This window comes from Schistocerca gregaria, chromosome 10 (genome assembly GCF_023897955.1).
Source record: "Schistocerca gregaria isolate iqSchGreg1 chromosome 10, iqSchGreg1.2, whole genome shotgun sequence".
In the NCBI taxonomy this organism is placed as follows: domain Eukaryota; kingdom Metazoa; phylum Arthropoda; class Insecta; order Orthoptera; family Acrididae; genus Schistocerca; species Schistocerca gregaria.
In genome coordinates, this window is record NC_064929.1 from 64,743,665 (window position 1) to 64,766,374 (window position 22,710).

General features: G+C 39.6%; 1 protein-coding gene across 5 annotated transcripts in view; it reads right to left on the reverse strand.

The window, feature by feature from the left end:
- The window catches only part of LOC126293291 (F-box/LRR-repeat protein 7-like), a 137,573-nt gene that overhangs the window by 85,594 nt on the left and 29,269 nt on the right, over positions 1-22,710 (reverse strand). Inside the window, exon 1 of one of the 5 annotated variants that reach the window (XM_049986413.1) lies at positions 10,253-10,477. The exons of 1 other annotated variant lie outside the window; for it this stretch is intronic. The gene's annotated coding sequence lies outside the window, so the exon portion shown is untranslated. Of the gene's footprint in view, positions 1-5,058; positions 5,109-9,625; positions 10,141-10,174; positions 10,478-22,710 lie in introns of those variants that run through there. 3 more of the 5 variants (XM_049986414.1, XM_049986415.1, XM_049986416.1) reach the window with 3 other exon arrangements.

Consider the following 22,710-nt stretch of genomic DNA (forward strand, 5'->3'; position numbering starts at 1 on the left):
AAAATGATCAGGAGGAGGTTGTCCACTGACTCCTTCAAAGCAAGTCTCAAGTGTGTGCTACTGCATAATGAAACAGTGTTACCATTGATTCTGATTTGGTATGCACCTTACACGAAAGAAACATATGATAACATAAAACAGTTGTTATTGTGACTGAACAGTGACAAGTTCAAATGGCCAATTTTGGGATTTGAAAGTCATAGGCATATTACTTGGGCTACAACACAGCTACACCAAATCCTGTTGCTTCCTGAGCCTCTGGGATAGCTGCACCACAGCGCTTCATTATAGAAAAGAAAGACTGGCGTAAGCTTCAACCACTTGAACCAGAACCTCACAATGTTAAGCACGAAGTACTTGTTGAATCCAGGAACATAATTCTCCCTATTCGCCACATAAAATTTGGCCTAATGAAAACTGTTACAGCAATGGCCAAAACTTGGGAGGCATTTCCCTATTTGTATGAGAAATTTACCCGTCTTTGTGAGATGAAAATAAAAGAGGGGATTTTTGTGGGTACCTTGATACACAGACTGTAGAAAGATGAGCATTTCAGCACAACCCTGACAGGTGATGAAAAGTTACCTTGGGGTGCCTTTGTGCAAGTGTTAACAACCTTTCGAGGAAATAAACTGTAAGGATCTTGTGACAAATCTTCTGCACTGCTTCAATAGACTGGGTGCAACATGTCCTTAAAGCTACAATTCCTAGACTCCCATATGACCCCCTTTCTTGACAACTGCAGTGCTGTAACCAACAAGCACAGACAACATTTCCACCACCAAATTTTGCACATGGAAATGAGATACCAGGGAAAATGGAGTGCATGAATGATAGCCAATTATTGCTAGACACTAATCAGGAAATCACCACCAAAAACTAAAAATGTCAGGCTAAGCAGTTGCGCCTTCAGTTACCTTCCTCTGAGGAGCTGTAGATTAACAAATAAAGTTCTTACCGAAAAATAAAAATTAATATATAATATGTATTTCTGCTTAGAAGTCCAGAATCGGGGTACGTGTTTCGAAGGAAATTTCAGCAGTGTTTAGATTGGCTATTGCGCACATGTTTTAAGCAATATGTCTTAGAATCAGGCAAATAATGGCCGAGATAGAGATTTCGTGTTCTGTAAGCATCAAAGGTTTTACGCAATCTTGAAACTGTCTGTAACGACGGGTTTCCTCCCAAAACTATTAGATCTCCTTCGTGGCGATACCAGTGAACCATGTGGCTTATTTTTGCATTCCTTCCTTATGTATCCTACTAGGCGAGGCTGACGTTTGCATAAATTGCAACCCTTTGATTAGGATTGGTAATATTAGCCAACATTTCTTTTTGCGTCACCTCTTTAACATACGCTGTACTAACAACAGAGACAATCAAACGCTCGTTGCTCCACAAATACCTCGTCTTCTTCGTATTCTGCACATTTTCTTGCAATGCTAGATGATTATCCATCAGTTCCAGTTATCGAAGTATATCAGTACGTATACAAACTTTACTGAGACTGGCAACTGAGATACCACGGACAGAAATGACGTATATCACTGCACTCCGATCTACACCGAAGTATATCAGTAAGTATAAAAAGTTTACTGAGGCTGGCAACTAAGATACCACGAACAGAAACGACATATATCACTGCACTCCTATCTACACCGCTAGAGAGGTAATGGCCAACAGATTTTGGGTGCCCCTGTAGACCAGTGGCAGTGTTCTTCCGGGAAAGGCCACTTCCCTCACCAAAAGCGCTGCTCGCTCTTGAATTTACAGACAGACTATAACTCCCACTGATCTGTAATATATCTGTGTGGATCCCTCAGAGGTTCTAGAAAAAGTTTATTAAAGCTGTGGGATAACTCAAAGGGCAAACGCATTGAATCGTGCCATTTGTGCATGACTGAAAACCAATCCAGATTGTACTTGAGATGTCTGAGGTATGACAGTACCCTCAATAGAGGTGCTAGCAGAGAATTATTTGTTCACTGCTATCAGAGAGGTAATAAAGCTATTTACAAACAATTTCCAAAAATATTTGTCACTTAGTGAATACTTTACTATATTTGTGTATCACATGTACTGTAATTAGAGCTAAATAAAACACTTCTGAAATCATTCATATACATTGTTCATATACACTATTTATGTTGCGGATGACTCCCATTAGGAATTATTGCGCAAATAAGGGAGGGTGAAGAGACAATCAGTGATTAACATTACAAAGAACCCAAAGAACATTGGCGAAATGAAATATGACATAGTAATGGGACCTCCATGAGAATAGTTGGTTTTGGACCAGGAATGTAGATATTATTAATGCCCTCAAATACCATAAAAACTTGAAAATACCAGGCACAGTGAAATAATGTCAAGCTTTTGACCAGAGACGTGGGGTAGATGTATCTATGGAATGCACAACACATACAAAAAAAAAAGACTGTTCTATCACATTCACCAATTTCACTAACTCACAACCAAACTATGGCCTTCCAACCTAACCTGGACCCTTGCTACACTGCAGTTCAGTTTGTCACTACAACTTTTGTCATTCCCCCAAAGGATCGGCACTACCACTTCACCTATTTAGGTCTACTAAAACAAATGATGTAACCCACCACCCACAAGAAATGAACAACAAAGGTATGCAGGAAAACTTCTCAGAAGTTTGGTTGTAGAGAAAACAGTATTAGTGGAAGTAAAGCTATGAGACCAAGTCCTGAGTCATGCTCCGATAGCTCAATAGATAGAGCACTTGCAAGTGAAATACAGCGGTTCAAGTCCCGATCTGGCATGAAGTTTAAATCTGCCAGGAAGTTTCAAGGAACAACATATTAAAACTAAACATTTGACTAAAACATACAAAAAAACATTCCTGTTACCATTTACGTTACATATTATGACATATTTCAAAGCACATACTGATGGCTCGGGTTCTTCACCTGACATTTACGCATCATTCAATAAGGAGCTTTATGTGTAAACATGGAATATATCTGCCCCCTTCCTGTCTCATATTCACATGGTATAGTGAAACACTGTTCAACTCCTCGTTAGTGGAGACACGTCACTTCCTTCACACAACTTTCCACAAACATATTAGAGTAAATTGTGTTTTCCATTTCCAGAGGATATTAGCAAATACTAATAGTGCAGCTCTTCCAGTACACCAACCATTCATTTGTTGGGCTTATTTAGTAGCATCAAACTGAAATTTTATAGGATCCTTGCATTAAGTTTGTTCACATAAAAATGGTGCATATAAATAAAGATTACAAAAAGAGATGGAAAAAACTTTGTCCTTCCTCAGCTACAGCAACTAACAACAGAACTGTGATCATATGCACCAAAATGTGACACCACCAGCCATTAACCCTTTCAGACCCACTGGCTGCAGCAGGGTACATAAAAATATACTGTCTCTTAGTTGCAACAGCAATATTTTTCTCCAGTGGAAACAGGTACTTATTTGCGAATGCCCAACTTTTTTATTATGTACACGTGCTGCCAACTGCCGGGCTTACACGATTACAGTATCAACAAGCCAATGTGGCAGTGCACAGCAGCTTATGACCACCAGAATACACAGAAATGTTTGATTAGTTATATTACACAGCACAATTGAGTATTATTATTATGCACCGGTGAGCAGTATTCAAGCAGTGGGCGAACAAGTTTACTGTAACCCACTTCCTTTGTTTTTGGACTGCATTTCCTTAGGATTCTTACAATGAATCTCAGTCTGGCATCTGCTCTACCGATGATTAATTTTATATGGTCATTTCATTTTAAATCACTCCTAATGCCTACTCCCAGATAATTTATGGAATAACTGCTTCCAGTTGCTGACGGCCTATATTGTAGCTAAATGATAAAGGATCTCTCTTTCTGTGTATTCACAGCACATTACACTTGTCTACATTGAGATTCAGTTGCCATTCCCTGCACCATGCTTCAATTCTTTGCAGATCCTCCTGCATTTCAGCACAATTTTCCATTGTTACAACCTCTCAATATACTACAGCATCATCCGCAAAAAGCCTTAGTAAACTTCTGATGTTATCCACAAGGTCATCTACATATGTTGTGAATAGCAACAATCCTACGTAACTCCCCTGTGGCACACCTGAAATCACTCTAACTTCAGAAGACTCCTCTCCATTGAGAATGGCATGCTGCGTTCTGTTATCTAGGAACTCTTCAATCCAATTACACAATTGGAATTGGTCTGATAGTCCATATGCTCTTACTTTGTTCATTAAACGACTATGGGGAGCTGTATCAAATGCCTTGCAGATGCCAAGAATCACCACATCTACCTGGGATCCCCTGTCTACGGCCCTCTGAATCTCGTGGATGAATAGTGCGAGCTGGGTTTCACACGATCGTCTCTTTCGAAACCCATGCTGATTCCCACAGAGCAGATTTCTAGTCTCCAGAAAAGTCATTATACTCGAACATAATACGTGTTCCAAAATTCTACAACTGATTGACATTGGAGATAAAGGTCTATAGTTCTGCACATCTGTTCAACGTCCCTTCTTGAAAACGAGGATGACCTGCGCCCTTTTCCAATCTTTTGGAACACTACGCTCTCCTAGAGGCCTACAGTACACCGCTGCAAGAAGGGCGGCAAGTTCTTTCACGTAATCTGTATAGAATCGAACTGGTATCCCATCAGGTCCAGCGGCCTTTCCTCTTTTGAGCGATTTTAATTGTTTTTCTATCCCTCTGTCATCTATTTCGATGTCTACCATTTTGTCATCTGTGTGACAATTTAGAGAAGGAACTACTTTCCGTCCCTAGTATTATGTGGGCATTGTGACAGTTTATTAATGAGAGCAGTTCTGGGACCTTTCTATAGACACTCCTGCAGTTTACGATTACCACATTAATACCGTCATTTCCTGTTGCGTTGTGCCTACTGCTACCTTGTCGCATCTCAGGAGGTGTCTTGTCGGGCCTAGGGAGGGAATTCTCTAACTTAAAAAACCCACATATGCACTCCACACGTACTCCACTACCCTTGTAGCCACTTCCTGTGTGTAGTGCACGCCTTACCTGTTCAGGGGGACTCTACATTTCTCATTTCTTCACCCGATAGCGGAGGTCAAGAAATTTGCACCCCAGATCTCCGCAGAATCGCCTGAGCCTCTGGTTTAATCCTTCCACTCGGCTGCAAACCAGAGGACCACGATTGGTTCTGGGAACGATACTACACCCTGCGAGCGAGGCTTCCCGCTTTCACCAACTCTGCCAACCGCCTGTACGAACTGAGGATGACCTCTGAACCCAGACAGCAGGAGTCATTGGTGCTGACATGAGCAACAATTTGCAGTCAGGTGCACCCAGTGCTCTCTATCGCCGCCGGCAGGGGCTCCTCCACATCTTGGATGAGACACCCCGGCATGCAGACAGACTGAACACTGGACTTCTTCCCTGACCTTTCCACTATTTCCATAAGGGGCTCCATCACCCGCCTAACGTTGGAGCTCCCAATAACTAAAAACCCCTCCCCCCTGTGTGCCTGCTCGGACCTTGCTGAAGAAGTGGCCACATGTCCACTCACAGGCAGAGCGGGCGATGCCACACAGCCAACCTCCACATTGACCCTCCGCCACGTGCAACACGAACGCCGCTGAACCCGCCACTCCCCTTAGGGAAAGGATGGCCTAACCGTGCCTGGTACTTGCGAAGATGTCTCGACAGCAGGGACCGTGGGTGAAGCATGCAACACCTGGGGTGTACCATGTGACGCATCAGACTCCCCACTGCCGCTACACTCCCGAGGCAGCAGCCTGAAGATGGCTGACCGCGGCCATCAGCACGTTCAGCTGTTCTTGAACAGTGGCCAGCTCCTCTTGCGTCCGTACACAGCAATCGCACATCCTATCAATCCTAAGAAATCAAAAATTTACTGTAGAGAGTTAAGTAATCAACTTTTAACTAGACTGCTAATTCACTAAAGGCAGCTGATAGCTGACTAAACTGTGATTACTAGACACTTCTTGTTGGAAACAATGAAAATGAGCACTAACTGTCTCTGGACTGTATTCAAAACAAACACGAAATCTATGGAACAATATTACTAGTGCTCGAAAATTAAAGCTCCCTAAAAGCAAAAACACACGGAAAAAAAAGTGACAAGTAAGAAAAACACAGTTAATACTTAAATCTACATAGCTTGCTGCACGGGAGATGTGCTTCAGACGCAGTTACGATGACACTCACAACAGTGAATATCTCAAAATTAGTTATTTTAGTCCATAAAAAGAAGCAAGTGTTCAAAGCATATTTTGAAAACGGGCACATATTATTGTATAGGAATTACATACGGAATTATTAAGGAATCACCTTAGAGCATTACAGCATAAAGAAAAATATCCCTTCCTCCAGAAAAAATTCAAGCTTTGAAAGGGTTCAGATAAATCATTGTTCAAAACCAGCAACTCTTATGTTACACTCCTCCTAATCCCAGGACAACCCCATAATGAGTTCTGAGCTCCAATACATCATTCCTTGTGCATAATGACATGGCCAGGGCCTTTAAAATGTAACATCAATTCATTAGCTACTACACATACATCAAAATTCCCCAGTGTCGTGACATTTCATAACAATATACTTGTGCCACAAAGCAAGCTGACAGTCCTTTTATGTTTAAACTTGTTTGAAACATCCTGACAGCTCTTACAGTAAATGAAACACTCCTGCTGAGAGCAAACCAAGATACTAGACTAATACACTGAATATCCACAATTTTTTTCTTTGTCAGTGCACACAACTAAGTACAATGAAACTTTAGAAGAAAATGACTGAAAATTTGAGGCCAATGTGGTGAGGACAACAAACTTTTGAAGGACTCAAAAACTGTAGTAGCTTTGGGAAATCATGGTTGGCACCTGTTAGCAGTTTCTGTTGATCTAAAGCTTGGGCATCTTGTTAATTCAGAATGTTTAACAGTTATTGAATGTCCATTATGATGTACCAATATTTTACATATTGACTTTTTGGTCAGTTTGGACATTTCAGCCTATTTACAACCTTGCACAGTACAGCATTCTTGAAAATGTACCAAACATCATTGTACCTTGCAATACATTAAGATCTATCCCCAGGTGACAAAAGGTAACAAAAGTGTCTGAGAAAGGACAAAGGAACTGTCCAATACAATGACACACTGTATCACACCTTGCCCTTGCCTCCTCTTTCCAAATACTGAAAAATAATCTTCACTACAAAACACCTGTTTCATCCAACATCACAACAGTTTGCACTCTTTTAGGCTACTACACCAAAAACTGATTTTTTCCCAAAATATAAACACTACTGCACCCTTGTGTAATAACCCACTCCTCATAGCTGAGTAATGAAGAAAAATATAGAGGTCTTCATTTGGACCTGCTCAACAAACATTTCACAGTGATTGGGATGTTTCTCTGTTCCACATTTCATGTACTGTGAAACATTTGACACACACTGTTCAAAACAGTCTAGTCTCTTAGCCATCTGTACAGATGCACCAAAATAGGACAAAGTCTCTTTGAGTAGCTATTTACAAAGCAAAATTGTGCAACATTTACTGTGACTAATTCCTGCAGAGCAGGTAGCTATGGGTTACAAGTGATTTACTACCTGACTTTGCCACTGGAGAAGGATGTCGACTTTGGCACACAGGGAATGGTACAAGCATTTCAATATGTACAATACTGAAGGACTACAATGAGAGCCTGTTGACTGCATTTTCTTAACAACTTTAGAGCAGAATTTCGAAATTCTACTCTAACAATGTTTTTACTCAGTAAATGACTATGTAGAACTAACATTTTGTGATAGTATTTATATTAGAGCAAAATTGAAAATACTTTCTTATGCTACTAAACTCTTATTATATTTGCATGTCTAATGGACAGCTGTTGTGTGATGTAAAACCTTTACTGCATTATTGTAGCCTAGTGTATATAGGGACACAATGTTTAATGAGGGTAAAAGTAAAGCCCTAGATGGCTACCAGACTATGTCTTTGTAACACCATGAGCACACATGTAGCTATATAAAGTTGCACTATGTATTGTATGACCTTATATTGTTTTGATCTTACTTTTTTTGTGCACATATTTATAAGTTTCCATTTCCTTAAAATGGTTTCCACAAATTTACAAGTACATTTGGACAACATCATAAAATATTTATTGTCTAAGAATGATAAATAAAATAATCTCTATATATATGAAAGGTAATGGCCCAATTGATTCACTCACTCACTCACTGAACTCATCATCATCCAGTCCAAACCACTACAGATGGAAACTTGAAATTTGCAGAGTGTGTTGATCTTGTATTGTACGCATTGTTTATGAAGCAATTTTCTGAAATCACAGCCCTAAGTGTCTGAAACATCAGATGACAAGTTTTTTTGAAAATATGTTGCTATTAAAACAATTTTGAGTGTAGACCTACGAAGATTGGTATTCGCTTTCTCTATCAGAAATAAAAACAGACATATTCCAGTATTTTCCCCAAATTTTACCACTATGGAGTGAAATAGTAGATGAAAATATTTTTTTAAATAAATTATTATTAAAGAACTAATCATGCATTTTTAAAGTGTCATCTATAAAAATTGGTATTTAACATTCCCGTAACAAATAAAAAAAGGTATGTTTCAGCATTTTTGGAAATTCAACCCCTAAGGGGTGGAACAGGGAACGAAATGTTTTATGAAAATATTTCATTGTGTAAGGCTTTTTACTGCTACATCTCTGAAAATTTGAATTTGGCTTCTTGATTAGAAATTTTAAAAAATGTGTGTTTCACTGTTTTTGGAAATTCAAGCCCTTTGGGGGTGAAATAGGTGACGAAAGTTTTTATGGAAATATTTCATTATGCAAGGATTTTTGAAGCTAAATCTATGAAAATTTGTATTTGGCATCTCTGACAGAAATACATAAAATATGAATTTAATTGTGGAAAGTTAGGGTGAAGTGTTTTATGAAATATTTCATTGTGAAAAAGATTTTAAATCTAAATCTTAGAAAACCGATTCCTCGCTTCTAGATTAGAAATGAAAAAGAAAAAAAATGCCTCTCACTGTTTTTGGAAATTCAACCTCTAAAGTGGATTAAATAAGGGATCAAAATTTTTAAAAATATATTTCGTTACATTAAAAAATTGGGAGCTAAATCTATTAAAATTCGTATTTCACTTCTCAGTTGGATATAAAGAAATCTGTGTAAATATGCTAAGAGATGAAAGTTTCTATGGAAATATCACCACAAAATGCAAGAGGCATGGTTAACAAAATCCTTTGACTTTTGGTCAGAAATACATTCGAAAAAGACCACGCTTCTATGGCCTTAATTAGCGTGAAAAGTTTAGAATGGCCTGCAATTTGTTAACATAAAAATTCGATTAACGAAAGAAAAAAGAAAATCCGTGCAGACGATACAGTCTACGGCAGCGAAGCAGTGGCCGCTATGCTAGTAAATAATTAAGCTCTTACAGATAGGCAAGGAGACTGCTTGCTACTTGAATTTCGTAAACTATGTACTCCCAAACACTTGCCGAACTTAACATAACACTCATAATATAAAGTAAACGGTAATAATGTAGCGACGGCTACACTTACACAAAACATTTTTAAGGCAAACCACTGGGACAAAAATGATAAAATAATTTCTTATGTCATTCAGATTATTATTTCCTTGTCAAATACAAATGCTGTTTCATAAGGGAACTGCAATCTGGTTGCCTCCGCAATTACACCCACTTCAGCGTTGGTCCCTGAACGGCTTTTAAGTACAACGTAACTTCAGAAAAAAAATAATAATGATCCACGGACAGTGTTACATGCCTCTGTAATGCCAGAACTGTGCAATTACAATGCTAGTACATTACATGCTGTTACGCCCATCTCACTGCCGCTGGTAAACGCAGGAATCAACAGATTGTAGAGGTGCATTTCTTTATATTCATCGATTACCCCAGAACTCTACGCTGCGCAACTTTTCGAACAGTTTATTTAAGTAGAACCACACTTTTTCTGCGAACTCGATTGACGAAACTACATTTTTTGTACAATCGAAGATGAAAGATCAAGAACTTAACCATAGTGACCGCTCCCACTGAGATTTTCTACCAAGTAATGGAATGTATATTTACGCCACGAGATAAGTACCCTCTAGTAGCAGGAAGATTGGTCTCGAGATAGAAATTTCTGGTCAACTAGCGTCAAAATTGACTAGTGCATACTAACCCTACAAATTCTCGTGCCGGCACTCAACGCATACAGCACTATTTAACCGGCGGAGTTTACCCTGTCACAGTGACAAAACAAGTGAGTATCGCACTAAGACAGCCAACATAAAAGAACACATTAGCATTGTAACTATCCTAATTCGTAAAACGCTCTTGGTGGCTAGTGTTTGGATACAAAATAACTGGATTAATATGTGAACAGTTGAAATGTGTTACAGAATGTATTCAAGTAGTAAGAAATGCAATGTGTAATTTCGAATTTTGGTGTTGCATGTTTGGTGAAACTGTTTGTCATATCGACGAGGGGCTACAAATCGGTAGTGCGTCTGTCACTCGGCTGAAATCGGAAAGTGGTCGCCCGGTCACGTGATGTTTCTCGTCTGCGGTGCGATTGATTGATGTTTATGTAGTCGCTATTGATTGAGCTACGGACAGTGTACCTGTAATATAGGCAAAGGTCAACTTAACCTAATATCTTACAATATTCAATCTACATGTACAACATACGAGTTATTTTCATACACCTTTGTTTTAATTGACAAATTTACGATAGCGTTGTTACGGATTCTATTGCAATTAAATATTTTTTTTTTACACAAAAGGCTATAAATATGATTGCTGCTCGTTTATTCGCAACAATTTACGTTGTTCTGTTAGGTTCCTGCCTAACCAAAACATCGGAAATCGCGAAATATTAAGAAAATAAACAGCCAGATATTTGTTACAAGCGACCATCATAGCCGCCGAAGTATTTAGATTCCACCCGCCTGCTTTTATCCAGACAGTCATCAATACGGCAGAAACGCCAACAAACACGGACAAATATAAAAAATTACATATTCATGTCCCTCTCCAAAAATAAAATGAAACTATGACAACCGCGGAAAATATGGGGTTTGGGACGGTGACAACCTAAATATTCAGGAATAAAAAACACCGCACCATCCCAAAACAATGCAAAAAAAATTAAATTACATTTCGCTGAACCAACAAGACCACAGGAAACGGACATTGCCCTTGAGCTAAATAGCTCAACAGCAATCGATATCAAAAAACCAGCACCTACAACTCCGAAATGTGGAACCAAAACCACAACTACTCAAAAATCCATATTCGATATTCCCAAATCCCATAATCACTACATCAATTAAAACACAACCGATCTACCAAAAATATACTACACACAAAACATCACAATTACTATTCAACGAAAACAAAAATTACTTAAGTAACAAATGTAATGACAATTAAGTATATATGCTACCAGTTAAAAAAAAGAAAAAAAAACAGCGAATTGTTATGTATTTGGATGTGTAATGGATACTAAATTCTTGGGGTTGAATGTAGATTGTCAGTAGAAATGGACAGGACATGTAAAAACTGTGGCAAAGAGACCGCCCCCCCCCCATATTATCCTTTACGAATACTTGCACTAGTTTGTAGTAGTTCATGTCTCAAAGTAACCTATTGGATGTATACATTCAATCCTCGGTCATGGAATCGTGTTTAGGGGAACAAGTGTCTCGAACATTCAAACTGTCTTCAAGGTGCAAAAAAGGTCTGCACAGAAAATAACAAAGAGCAGCAATAGGGACTGTTATGCAGATTTATTTTAAAAGCTTGAAATTCTAACTGTCCCAACTGAATACACTTTCAAAACTGTAATGTACATAAGGAACTATATTCACCTGTATACTACAAAAAGCTCAATACATGAGAATCCAGAGAAACTAGATCCACTCATGACTTACACCTAAACAGGAAAATCAAGTCAAAAACACAGACGAGTATGCTATGCAATGGCCTAACACTGTACAACAGACTGTTACAAGAAACTAAAGGTGTAAATGAACTTCATACCATCAGTCAAAAGCTAAAAACATATTTTTAAGTAAAAGCTGTTAAATTCTAAATGAATATTTAGAATAATTATAAATAGCTGCATAGTATTCATTGATACCCCATACATTAACCAACACTATATGGTATAATTATAAATATTCTATGTGTAATTACAAGAACTGAAAAAATTGTAAAAATACACTAATGTTTGTCAAATAAGAAATCTTTTGCCAACAATTAATGATATTCGTCCAATTTGTTTTGTTCTATGTATGAATAAATATATCAATCAATCAGTACTTAGTACACATCTTTAGTTTAACATTTAAGATATTGCAATTTAATTGTTATTTATTTACTCTTTCAGGTATCATCTCACGACTTCTTGCCACAATACAATGAAAGTAAATAGTTCAAGATATACATGCACAGGTAGTGTATATAAGTATGTTCTCATGACAGCAGAACATATAGCTGGCCATGGCCCTGATGAAAGAACCATCCCAGCATTTGACTGAAATAGTTTAGGAAAACGACACGCAATCTAAATCAGGCTGGACAGACAACGCAAACTCCATCTTCCCAAGCAAGAAGTCAGTGTTTTAACCTCCGTACTGCTTCATTCGGTTGATCCCTATTGTACAATGTTCTTTGTTTCACAGAATTTGCTGTGGATAACTTATAAAACAGGAAAAGCATAGTTTTAGTTTGTAGTTGCAATTTTTTTATTTTTTCGTAATTAAAAATGTGACTATAGACAAAGTCATATTTTTTCTGACTGTGTTGGTTGCTGTTAGAACTAACAGTATGTTCAGAACATGCAGCATAAAACATAGTTTTGCTCTTAACTGTTGTGCAAACTGAGGACAATCACTAGTGACTCCTGAGCCATAAACTTGCTGCTATGCCTCTTACGCTAACTCCAATCTCTTCAGAAAACTGATTTCAGGTCCGTAATCATGCAGCTATGCCCCATACACATCTTCATGTCATTCCCTCAGTCTGCCAGAAAATATGAGTCAGAGTTGCCCGCCATCATCATCATTAGGATTTCCTTCCAGTGAGCCGGGTAGAAACTTTGTGAACAATATTCCTCCATTGGTTCCTGTCCTGGTATAGCTTTTCCCTCTCCACCACATCCCATGTTACTCCTCTCCTCTTGAGATCTTCCTCAACCTGGTCTGTCCATCTCTTTCTAGGCGACTCAATTGGTCTTCTTCCTGGTACCTCCATCTCCATATACTGGAGTGGAGTTTGAAGTTGTTCAGTCATGTGAAGCGAATGCACCCAAGTCCATCTCAAAGCACTCATTCTCTTCTCTGTGGTCAATGTCATCTGCAGGTCTCTCCCAGTTTTTTGTAGAGCTGACCTAAGGAACTTCATTTCACATGCTTGTATTTTTCTTCTCTCTTATTTGTGACACAGGCGTTCCCCACCATGAGTGAAATGTCAAGCTCAAGGGATGACAAATCATGGCAATATAGATTTTGGTTCTTAGTTTTCTTTTGAAAGTATTACATTTGTATCATGTATCATAATAAACTCAAAAGCCAAAGAAACTGGTACACCTCCCTAATATTGTGTAGGGCCCCCGCAAGCTTGCAGAAGTGCCGCAACATGTCATGGCACGGAATCGACTAATGTCTGAAGTAGTGCTGGAGGAGATTGACACTGTAAGTCCTGCAGGTCTGTCCAACAATCTGTAAGAGTACAAGGGTGTGGAGATCTCTTCTAAACAGCATGTTGCAAGGCATCCCGGATATGCAAAGTTTGGTGGCCAGCAGTTGTCACTCCAACCGCACACACCCCACACCATTACAGAGTCTCCACCAGCTTGAAAAGTCCACTGCTGACATGCAGGGTATATGGATTCATCCATCCACTCGATACAATTTGGAACGAGACTCGTCCGACCAGGCACCATGTTTCCAGTCATCAACACTCCAATGTTGGTGCTGACGGGCCCAGGCGAGGTGTAAAGCTTTGTATCGTGCAGTCAACAAGAATACAGAAGTGGGCCTTTGGCTCCGAAAGTCCATATCGATGACGTTTTGTTGAATGTTTCGCACGCTGACACTTACTAATGGCCCATCATTAAACCTGCGAAAAATTGCGAGAGGGTTGCATTTCTGCCATGTTGAAAGATTCTCTTCAGTCATTGTTGGTCCTGTTCTTGCAGGATCCTTTTCTGGCCTCACTGATGTCAGAGATTTTATGATGTTGTTGTGGTCTTCAGTCCTGAGACTGATTTGATGCAGCTCTCCATGCTACTCTATCTTGTGCAAGCCTCTTCATCTCCCAGTACCTACTGCAACCTACATCCTTCTGAATCTGCTTAGTGTATTCATCTCTTGGTTTCCCTCTACGATTTTTACCCTCCACGCTGCCCTCCAATGCTAAATTTGTGATCCCTTGATGCCTCAGAACATGCCCTACCAAACGATCCCTTGTTCTGGTCAAGTTGTGCCACAAACTCCTCTTCTCCCCAATTCTACTCAATACCTCCTCATTAGTTATATGATCTACCCATCTAATCTTCAGCATTCTTCTGTAGCACCACATTTCGAAAGCTTCTATTCTCTTCTTGTCTAAACTATTTATTGTCCATGTTTCACTTAAATCAATACTCGATGTTAACAAATTTCTCTTCTTCAGAAATGCTTTCCTTGCCATTGCCAGTCTACATTTTATATTCTCTCTACTTCGACTATCATCAGTTATTTTGCTCCCCAAATAGCAAAACTCCTTTACTACTTTAAGTGTCTCATTTCCTAATCTAATTTCTTCAGCATCACCCGACTTAATTTGACTACATTCCATTATCCTCGTTTTGCTTTTGATGATGTTCATCTTATATCCTCCTTTCAAGACACTATCCATTCCATTCAACTGCTCTTCCAAGTCCTTTGCTGTCTCTGACGGAATTACAATGTCATCGGCGTACCTCAAAGTTTTTATTTCTTCTCCATGGATTTTAATTCCTACTCTGAATTTTTCTTTTGTTTCCTTTACTGCTTACTCAATATACATAAAATAGAGAGAAACTTCTACATGGGAAAAATGTGCCGGTAGACAGGCACAAGTTTGTGTGTTATTTTATTGTGCCTGTCTACCGGCGGTTTCCCGCTTGGTAAGTCTTGGAATCTTTACTCAATATACAGATTGAATAGCAACGGGGAGAGGCTACAATCCTGTCTCACTCCCTTCCCAACCACTGCTTCCCTTTCATGCCCCTTGACTCTTGTTACTGCCATCTTGTTTCTGTACAAATTGATAATAGACTTTCGCTCCCAGTATTTTACCCCTGCCACCTTCAGAATGTGAAAGAGTGTGTTCCAGTCAACATTGTCAATACCTTTCTCTAAGTCTGCAAATGCTAGAAATGTAGGCTTGCCTTTCCTTAATCTTTCTTCTAAGATAAGTCATAGGGTCAGTATTGCCTCACGTGTTCCAACATTTCTACGGAATCCCATCTGATCTACCCTGAGTTCGGCTTCTACCAGTTTTTCCATTCATCTGCAAAGAATTCACGTTAGTATTTTGCAGCTGTGACTTATTAAACTGATAGTTGGGTAATTTTCACATCTGTCAACACCTGCTTTCTTTGGGATTGGAATTATTATTTTCTTCTTGAAGTCTGATGGAATTTTGCCTGTCTCATACATCTTGCTCGCCAAATGGTAGAGTTTTGTCAGGACTAGCTCTCCCAAGGCTGTCAGTAGTTCTAATGGAATGTTGTCTGCTCCCGGGACCTTGTTTCGACTGAGGTCTTTCAGTGCTCTGTCAAACTCTTCACGCAGTGTCATATCTCTCATTTCATCTTCATCTACCTCCTCTTCCATTTCCATAATATTGTCCACAAGAACATCGTCCCTGTGTAGAGATTTGATATTTTACCAAATTCCTGACACTCACGGTACACACTTAAAATGGTCATACAAGAAAATCCCCACTTCAGTGCTACCTTGGAGATGCTGTGTCCCATCGCTCATGCGCCGACTATATCACCACGTTCAAACTCACTTAAATGTTGATAACTTGCCATTGTAGCAGCAGTAACTGATCTAACAACTGCACCCGACACTTGCTGTCTTACATAGGCATTCCTGACTGCAGTGCCACATTCTCCCTGTTTGCGTATCTCTATATTTCAATACGCATGCCTATACCAGTTTCTTTGACGCTTTGGTGTAGAACAGGGTGTTGTTGTTGTCTCCTTTCATTAGTAACTCCTACTCTTGAGTCTGTTAAGTAAGCTGTAGTTGTGTGGTATGCATTACTCATGCGAGTTTTATACAGAATAAACAAATTTCTTAGGTGTTTGTCACTGGTACATAAAATCAATATTTGTAATAATAATGTTTACAAGTAATCAGTAGTAGTACACAGGTTGATAGCCTGCATTAATTTACACAAGAATCATGCATACACAAGCAAAGTCTACACAAGGTGGTTGTTTTTTAGCCATACTGCTGAAAATTCTAATAAAATTGTACAAATTGAAAATTAACTTTAATTCATCTACTCTCTCTTCTGTATTTCCAGCAATACACTTTGTTTTTCTTTTTCCTTCTTTCAAGGTATTTGTTTTTACATGAAAAAGGGAGTGTTTTACTCCATTTCCAAATTTGCATTTACATTTGTTCTATAGCTATGCCTGCGAGTACTGCTGTACCTTATACCAACATCCAGTGATAAGATGTTCCTGCAGTTTTCTTTTGAAGGTGCTCAGTTCCTTTACACTAAGTGACATCCTGAAATTTCCATTATTGTAAATGAAGATGAGATGGCAAGATATGATACCGCCAGAAAAAAAACTCGACACAACAATTAAGTCGAAAACATCTTTCCTTTCGAGTTATTGACGCCATTGGGAGAGTCAGCCATGACAAAATTATTCCACTCGATGTGCAAGATACGAAGGCATGCTGAAAAGTAATGCCTCCGAACTTTTTATGTGAAAATTCTTGCTGCTTTTTAAATAAAACAAACTTTAGTAACATTTTATTCTTTATGTCTGTGCACTTATTCCTCAACATCATCTCATCACCTCAGCGACAAACACTTTTCTACCAACGAGACATCCAGTTTGTTGATACCGGCACTGTAAAATGTTTGACTTTGTTGATGGTGCTACGAACTCACCTCTACTTGCACCACTTCATCACTATCAAAGTGAAGTCGTCCAAGGTGTTATTTCAGGTTTGGAAACAGATGAAAATCAATAATGAGTTCTGGATCGGTCCATGTTTTAGCAAGTACAAAAAATATTGTTTTAACTCCCAATCATGTTTCACCGTGGTTGTGGTATCCTATGCGAGTTTTTTCTTTTATTTTTCTCACATACCTACCTATAAGTTATATTCAGGCCACAAAATATGTTTCATTAGACTTTATTATGTGAAGGAAAGTTGCTGCTCATCATACAGCAGAGATGCTGAGTCGCAGATAAGCACAACAAAAAGACTTTCACAATGAAAGCTTACAGCAATTAGGCATTCGCCAACACTACATATACACACACACACACACACACACACACACACACACACACACACACACACACAAATGCAGTCACAGGCAACTGTATGGTTCGAGTTGCCTGAGACTGCTGTTGTGCGTATGAGTTGCATTTGTGTGTGTGGTTTTGATGAAGGTCTTAATGGCTGAAAGCTTTAATTGTGAGAGTCTTTTTGTTGTGCCTATCTGCAACTCAGTATACCCACTATATGGTGAGTAGCAACTTTCCTTCACATAATATTGTTACAATCCATCCTGCATTTCCCATCGTTTGATTTCTTTAGGTTTTGTTATTTAAATTATATCTGCATCTACATCTATACTCTGAAAACCATTGTGAGGTGCATGGCAGAGGGTACATCCCATTGTACCAGTTATTGGGTTTTTTCCTGTTCTATTCATATATGGAGATGGAGTGTGGGAAGAATAATTGATTGAATGCCTCTGTGAGTGCAGTAAGTATTCTAATCTTATCCTCACAATTCCTATCTGTGTGATACATAGGGGGTTGTAGTATGTCCCTAGAGTAATCATTCCTTGAAACTTTGTTAATAGATTTTCTCAGGATAGTTTACATCTGCCTTCGAGAATTTGCAGTTCAGTTCCTTTAGTATCCCTCTGACACCTTCCCACAGATTAAACAAAGCTGTGATCATTCCTGTTGCCCTTCTCTGTATACATTCAATATCCCCTGTTAGTCCTATCTGGAACAGGTCCCACAGACTTTAGCAATATTCTAGGACCGGTTGCACGAGTGATTTGTAAGCAATCTCTTTTGTAGACTGACTGCACTTCTCCAGAATTCTACCAATAAACTGAAGTCGACTACTGCTTTACCCACGAATGAAACTATGTGATCATTCCATTTCACATCCCTAAAACATGTTATACCCGGGTATTTGTACGAGTTGGTCAATTCCAACAGTGACTCTTTGATATTATAGTCATAGAATACTACTTTTTCCCGTTCTGTGAAGTGCAAATTTTTTTTATTTCTGAACATTTGGAGCAAGTTGCCAAATTCTGCCCCATGTTGAAATATTATCCAAGGTCTCACTGAATATGTAGCATCTTTCAGAGGGTACTTCATTATGGTCAACAGCAACATCTGCAAAAAAAAATCTGATTTTTTCGTGAATGTTGTGTGCATGGTCATTGATATACAGTATGAATAGCAAGAGACCTATGGCACTTCCCTATAGCACACCTGTAGCTACTTCTACATTTGACAATGACTCTCCACCCAAGATAACATGCTGTGTCCTCCCTACCAAAAAGTTCTCAATCCAGTCTATTACACATTACAATCCTCAACTGTCAGCGGTCTCCGGCAGACAACAGAAGAGGTCGGGCCTGTACACTTTTGTGCTGTATGTGTCTCTTCAGATTTCCGCTTCACTATCACATCAGAAACAGTAGACCAAGGGATGTTTAGTAGTGTGGGAATCTCACTCACAGACTTACAACACAAATGACACCCAATCACCTAACCATGTTCGAAGTCCGTGAGTTCTGCAGAGTGCACCATTGTGCTCTCTCTCAATGTCTAATGGTTACTGAGATCGCTGATATGGAGTAGCTGGTAGCAGGTGGCAGCACAATACACCTAATATAAAAAAAACGTATGTTTTGGGGATGTCCAGATATTTTTAGATCACATAGTGTAGTTCTATTTGATGCCTACCAATATTTTAGTATGTTGATCACTCCCAACGATTGTGTGTCTTAATTATTTGTTTCTCCTCTGGATTTTGACGATGGTTTTATTCTATCATACGTGGGTTCTCAGGTGCTGTCTGGGCTCATCTTTTGACTGTGTTTTGGAGATGTATAAGTGATCATGCATGGTTCTGATCGGATGGCCATCTCCTGTCTCATCCAAGGCTTTACCAAGGATTGACATGTTTGTAGGAGCATTTGTACCGCGGGCATGAAGTATTAGTTATATATGATTTGAAGATATACCTCCGGGGTATGAAACTGGTCGTCATATAGTGAGTACATAATAAACAACTATTGCGGATTTGGGCTTTCACTCAATTTGAATATAGACTATTTTAGCATCTCTGACTATAAATTGTTTGACTGTCCTTCACATTATGCACAAATTGTTCCTTGGCAAGTGTCAGTTGTTCCTTATTAACTGTCAAGCAGTGTACAATAGGAAGAAAATACACATTACAAAAAACTTACCTACACAAAAGAAACAGGTTTCAGACCAAGTTTGAAATACACAGTTAAAGATAAACACACTTAATGACTTATCTCTCTGTGAGAGAAGAAATCATCATTCAGATAGAATAAAAGTCATGTGAAACAAACTTCCGCTGCCCTTAAACTAGTCCCCTCGATTTCTCTTTTGTACTTATTGTTTCTGGTATTTAAAGTGTCCAGGGGAAGAATCATCATATACACATTTTTGTTAAATGTTTGTGCTTTCATTGTGTCAACATTCATTTTCACTTCCATTGCTCTCCTTCTTTCTTCTCACTTACATCCCTTTCCTGCTTTTCTATTCAAAATTGATTTTTGAATATGTGCTATTTTAGCAATTGGTATGCATATGTCACATTCAGCTTGTATTCTGGTTCTTTACTGGTTTCAAACAGTTATCTTTACAGCTAGTAGACAGCAACACATTGACAAGTCAAAACATTATAAATAATGCACACCGCCTCATTGGATACCACCTGTTGGTGTAGTGCCATGTGACAAAGTAACATAAGAATGTAAATGGAGCAGAGACAGACATGGGATCACACTAGTGAAGAAATGGGCTGCAAATGGTGAAATCCACTGAGGTAAGTGACACTGACAAAGGGAAGATCATTATTACGCTGAGCCTGTGAGTATCTCGGAAACGGCGAAGCTCGTCAAATGTTCACATGCTGCTGTCGTGAGCATCTACAGGAGGAGGTAGAAGGGCAGTGAAGCTGCCACTACGTGCTAAATAGTTGGACATCCACAACTCTTCACAGGACATGGGGTTCAAAGGCTTGTCTGCTTCGTAAAGTAATACAGATGGTGATTTGTTGTGTTGCTTCTGAAATAGTGTTGTCCTAACAACTGATGGCATTGTAGACATATAATAAGATGTACCGATGTCTCTCTTGTACATCTCAAAAATCTGAAATGTCTGATAAGCAATAATTTCTCGACTGTTGAAACACTCGAGCCCTGCTACAGTGTCTACCTTAGGACCTCGTACTACAGCTACAGTAGCCCAACCATGTCCATGTTGTGCGGCATCACTGTTTGTAAGTGTACAATTCGGTACACATCCAAGTAATTGGTTATGTGACACATTATTATAGAAATTTAATTCACGTTCTACTCCTCTTATTTGTCCTCAATCCTTATCCGTATTAAATTAAAAAATACTACACATTGATCTTGCCAAAAGCCTAGAAGAGCTTCTCCTCGGTGCCGTAGCTCCCTGGGGCACTCTGGGATGCTCTCTGTGTGAGGCACCTCTGTGCTTCTTTGTGTCCACATGGTGTTCTCTGTGTGACCTCGAGTGGGACTTAGTTTCTGGCATGGCCACAGGTGTCACGGGCCCTAGTGTTACTAATATCGTCTTATACTAGTTTCTGGCATGGCCACAGGTGTCACGGGCCCTAGTGTTACTAATATCGTCTTATACTAGTTTCTGGCATGGCCACAGGTGTCACGGGCCCTAGTCTTACTAATATCGTCTTATACTAGTTTCTGGCATGGCCACAGGTGTCACGGGCCCTAGTGTTACTAATATCGTCTTATACTAGTTTCTGGCATGGCCACAGGTGTCACGGGCCCTAGTCTTACTAATATCGTCTTATACTAGTTTCTGGCATGGCCACAGGTGTCACGGGCCCTAGTGTTACTAATATCGTCTTATACTAGTTTCTGGCATGGCCACAGGTGTCACGGGCCCTAGTCTTACTAATATCGTCTTATACTAGTTTCTGGCATGGCCACAGGTGTCACGGGCCCTAGTGTTACTAATATCATCTTATACTAGTTTCTGGCATGGCCACAGGTGTCACGGGCCCTAGTCTTACTAATATCGTCTTATACTAGTTTCTGGCATGGCCACAGGTGTCACGGGCCCTAGTGTTACTAATATCGTCTTATACTAGTTTCTGGCATGGCCACAGGTGTCACGGGCCCTAGTGTTACTAATATCGTCTTATACTAGTTTCTGGCATGGCCACAGGTGTCACGGGCCCTAGTGTTACTAATATCGTCTTATACTAGTTTCTGGCATGGCCACAGGTGTCACGGGCCCTAGTCTTACTAATATCATCTTATACTAGTTTCTGGCATGGCCACAGGTGTCACGGGCCCTAGTGTTACTAATATCGTCTTATACTAGTTTCTGGCATGGCCACAGGTGTCACGGGCCCTAGTGTTACTAATATCGTCTTATACTAGTTTCTGGCATGGCCACAGGTGTCACGGGCCCTAGTGTTACTAATATCGTCTTATACTAGTTTCTGGCATGGCCACAGGTGTCACGGGCCCTAGTGTTACTAATATCGTCTTATACTAGTTTCTGGCATGGCCACAGGTGTCACGGGCAATAGTGTTACTAATATCGTCTTATACTAGTTTCTGGCATGGCCACAGGTGTCACGGGCCCTAGTGTTACTAATATCGTCTTATACTAGTTTCTGGCATGGCCACAGGTGTCACGGGCCCTAGTGTTACTAATATCGTCTTATACTAGTTTCTGGCATGGCCACAGGTGTCACGGGCCCTAGTGTTACTAATATCGTCTTATACTAGTTTCTGGCATGGCCACAGGTGTCACGGGCCCTAGTGTTACTAATATCGTCTTATACTAGTTTCTGGCATGGCCACAGGTGTCACGGGCCCTAGTGTTACTAATATCGTCTTATACTAGTTTCTGGCATGGCCACAGGTGTCACGGGCCCTAGTGTTACTAATATCGTCTTATACTAGTTTCTGGCATGGCCACAGGTGTCACGGGCCCTAGTGTTACTAATATCGTCTTATACTAGTTTCTGGCATGGCCACAGGTGTCACGGGCCCTAGTGTTACTAATATCGTCTTATACTTTAGGCGTTGTTTAAGAAGGAATTGTTTAAAGTG